The sequence below is a fragment of the Grampus griseus genome (assembly GCF_964374135.1).
Source record: "Grampus griseus genome assembly, chromosome: 4".
Lineage (NCBI taxonomy): Eukaryota > Metazoa > Chordata > Mammalia > Artiodactyla > Delphinidae > Grampus > Grampus griseus.
The window spans coordinates 46,291,893-46,296,545 of NC_138997.1; positions in this window are offsets into that span (position 1 = coordinate 46,291,893).

Below are 4,653 nucleotides of genomic sequence, written 5' to 3' on the forward strand. Positions count from 1 at the left end.
ACCTAGGAAGGAGTTGTGGGGGAAAAAAGAAAATCCAGCCCAAATCTGATCAAACTTCTGGATCTACCTAGCAAATGACAGGCGCTACAGAGCCCAGAGGAATTCGTGAAATAACAGGAGCTTACAGTCAGCAAAACTCAGACTGGGGGCTCTACACGACCAATAACCCGGTTTCTTCAACAAATAAATTATAAGGAGACAAATAGAAAGAGATGAAGGGGAAACCCTTAAATCAAACGAGGCTTAAGAGCCCTGTCAACCAACTGCAACGTATAGAACTTATTTGGATCCCTAATCAAAGAAACTAATGGAAAAAAAAAAAAAAACAATCAGATGTGTGAATAGTGACTGGATATTCGATGATATTTCAGAATTACTGTTAAGTTTTTAGGTATGATAATGATATTAAGGGTTTTTTGTTTTTAAGTCCTTAGAGAAACATACTGAAATATTTACTGGGATTTGTTTCAAAATAAGGGGCAGTGTGAGGGGCTATAGATGAAATCACACTGGCCCTGAGTTGATCATTGTTGAAGCTGGGTGATTACATGAGTTAATTATACTGTTCTTTTTACTTTTTTGTTTGAATTTTACTATAAGCATTGTTTAAAATTAGACATCAGCGTTAAGATGGGAGGAATAAATGACATACTTGCCAAAGCAAACAATCAGAGAAACTTCCTCAGGGCACAACTAGAGCCAGATGAGAACCACAGCAGTCAGTAAATTTCCCAGTGGACAAGAGCTAAATAAACACAGTTCGTTTATCAGTTCTGTGGGATTTGGGAGGGGAAATTAAGCCTCAGCTTCCTTATCTGTAAATGGGCATCACATCAGTATTTTCCAGGGGAGTCAGGAGACTTAAATGAAAGAAGCATATCAAAGAGTATTTTGAAACCCATGACAAACTACCCGAGTGCTAACAGTTTATGTGGTAACACTAGTTTATTTATTCACACGTATGTTCCATAAACATTTATGAAGGGCCAGATAATGCGTTAGGCACCGTGAATACAAAGATGATGGACCTTAGCCAGCTTTGTCTAATTCCGTGTTTCTCAACCCTGGGCACACATTAAAAATACCAGACTAATTAAGTCAGAGTCTCTGGATGTGGGTCTTGGCATAGGGATTTTGTTTGTTTAGAGCTTCACAAGTGATTGATTCCACTGTGGGGCCACGGTTGGGAACCATTCATCTAATCGATTTTGATCAATGAGTAGTTCTGAGCAATCTTTAAGAAGCCTGGGTCTTAAAAAAAATGGTACAAATGAACTTATTTACAAAACAGAAATAGAGTCACAGATGTAGAAAAACTTATGGTTACCAGGGGGAAAAGGGGGTGGGGAGGGATGAATTGGGAGATTGGGATTGACGTATACACACTACAATATATAAAATAGATAATAAGGACCTACTGTATAGCACAGGGAACTCTTTTCAATACTCTGTAATGGCCTACATGGGAAAAGAATCTTAAGAAGAGTGGATATATGTATCTGTATAACTGATTCAGTTTGCTGTACAGCAGAAACTAATACAACATTGTAAATCAGTTATATTCTAATAAAAAAATTTAAAAAAAAAAGCCTGGGTCTTGGCTTATGTAATTTTCGAGCAACTTTTAATGACTAGAGCACCCTCTAAGGTGTTTGCTCTCTGAAAGGACAAGGACTTGTCTAGCTGTGCACTGATTGTGGCCATCTGGCCACACCTGACTTCCCAGTGGTTGACAAAAGAGACAGGGAATTTTAGGTATTTCCCATGGAATTTTCCATGGTGTTTTTCTTCCCTATAGGGGATTTATCTTTTCTGATTATAAAAGGTTTGGGGTTTTGTAAAAGTCCCAGTTTCAGATATGAACAAAGGAGACGGGTCAGGTTTCCTGACCCACATTCCGAGTCAGACCGCCCAGAGTTTGCATCCCTGAGTCATGCTGAGCCCTGAAACCACGGGGTGTGAGGGAGGAGAGCAGTGAGCCTGGCCACACCAATCTACTCCACACAGAATTCCCCACAAACACTTCCTGTTTGACCTTCCGGTTTGTCCCAGAAGGTTCTGAAAAGAGAGACATAGGATACGTTGAAATGCATAATAACGGAAAGAAAATCAGGTTGAGAGTAAAGTTTCCGGAGAAACAAAGTAAAACAATGCTGTGAAAGCAGCATCCCAGATTCTCCAAGTCTCTTTACTAGATGCATGAGTTGTGTAAAACCATGGAAATAAAGATTTACTTGTGGTGGGATCTTACTTTACTTCTTCCCTCTACATATCCAGGCATCTTTCTTCCTCAACACATATCCTCAAATGCAAGCACCTGGATGGGACCTTTATGGGTACCAAGGAAGTCCAGAAGAAGGAAAGTATATGCTCTGGAACCACAGATGCTAAGTGATACCCCAGCTCTACCCCTTACCCATGTGTAACCTTCAGTAAAACGCTGAAATATTTCTCTATCTGTACAGTGAGGTTCAAGATATTTCATAACGTTGCTGGGAGGATTAAATGAGATAAAGTGTAAATGAGATTAAGTGAGATAAAGAATGCTTAGCACAGCATCTACTGCATAGTAAACTATGATTAAGTTTAACACAGGATCTACTGCCAGAAATCCCACAGACCAAATGCTTCGTAAATTTTGTGCATATGAATCACCTGGAGACCTTGCAATTCAGGGTACAAGTTTTAGTATGGGAAGATGAAAAAGTTCTGGAGATGGATGGTAAGGTTGCACAACAATGTAAATGACCTAATGCCACTGAACTGTACTTTTTAAAATGATTAAAATGGCAAATTTTGTTATGTATGTTTTATCACAATTTTTTCTTAAAAATCTTTTTTTTTTTTTTTTTTAAAAAAAGCACTTTCAGAAGCATTTATAGTAAGCTCCTAGGGAAGACTGATGATGTTGGTTTGCAGACCACACTTTGAGTAGCAAGGTCCTCTGGGTAATGAACCACTACCATCAAATCCATATTGCACTTTACAGTTTACATAAGGCATTTCTACATCCCTTGTCTCTGGGATCCCCACAATAACAACACATGATACTGTATTCAGAGCAAACACAATTCTTCCTCACCTGCAGACAACCCCTCGATCTTGGGTCATAGCCCTTTACATCACATCAGGACTGTCTCTCTATATAGGCAGATAGGATGTTACTTGAGGGCCTCTTCATTTTTTTCCAGTTTTTGACTGCTATTTTTAGGCCAAGTCTCCCAAGCAAATGCTTCCCGTATCAACCTAGGCCTTCCTTCCCCATTTATGTTTATGGCTGGGGTAAAGATAGGTTCTCCAGCCTAAATAGGGAGCATTTGCTTCACCCATTGGATGCTTGCCTTCCTCCCAATCTGCTTGGGGGCATTTCAGATATTTCCTCTGTATTTACCATCTTACTGACAGAATACATGGAAAACGGCTTTGTCATGTCCGTCGAGTGCGGGACCTGACAGCATTTGTTGGAATTCTAGTTTTTGTTTAGTCATCACTGCTACATCTGCAAGCGAAAACAGAGCTGGGCGCTCTCAGCTACACTGTGTGTACACTGTGATCATGTAGATCACCAGCCCAAAACAACAGTTCCCCAAGTGTGCCTATGTAACCTAGTGAGAGTACCCTTCCTTGGAGAGCTATGAACACAGCCCTAATGAATTCATTTGCTCACAGCTCTTTCTTGTACCAGACGTTCATGCAGGTTCGGACTTTGGGCTGTCACTTGGAGTCATCTGCAGGAATCCTGCAGTAATGTGTCCATTTCCCAAGCCATTGGGAACAAGAACAAGGTCACTGGGCATCCATAACTCCACTCGAAAGAGTAGGTTGCCCTGTCAGCTTTCTAATCCAAGAAGAAACCGCGTTGCCGAGGCCAAAGTGCCTGCCCCCGGCCCCTCCAACAGTGGGATTCCCTACAACCACCAGCAGGATTTCTTGGGCGTCTCAAATCTCAAAAAGAAAGGAGGCAGGACAGGCACCTTAGAGTTCAAGTCCCTTAGAACATGGTTCTCCACATTAGAATCATCTGGGGAGGCAAGCATTTTAAAAAATATTGACACCTGGGCCCCATTCCGGATCAACAGAATCAGAAAGTCTGGGGGTGGAAGCTGGGCATCAACAATTATTTTAAAGTCTAATGTGTGGCCATGTTGAAAACCTCTACCTTAGAGGGTTTCTGTTTTGTTTTGTTTAGTTTAGACCTTAATCAGAGCAAAAATTATAACTGACAAAGACGCTGGAGTCTCTCATTACAAAACATAAGATTCAAATGTCTTTAATGACACAATGTGAACACTGAGTCTGAGCAAAGCAGCAGTTTTGGTGAAACTGTAATCATGTTGTGTGTTTACCCCAAGAGTGAGGATAATTCGCTCTTCGGTGACAGCACAGAACCAAGGGCCAGCTGCCACCTTGAGAAGCCCTGGACTGCTGACCCAGCCCCGAGGCGAGAAAGGGAAGAAGGAGGGTTTGGTGTGCCTTGCTCACAGGAATGCCCACCAAATACTGGCTGGACGCGTTGAATTTTGAAACAAAAAGTGTAACCATAAAAGAATTACAAAACTTAATCTCTTTTTCTGAGAGATAAGTTTGGAATTAACTGTTCCAGGAAGTAGACAGCAAACATAGCAGAACTCGACAAAGTAATAACACACCAAA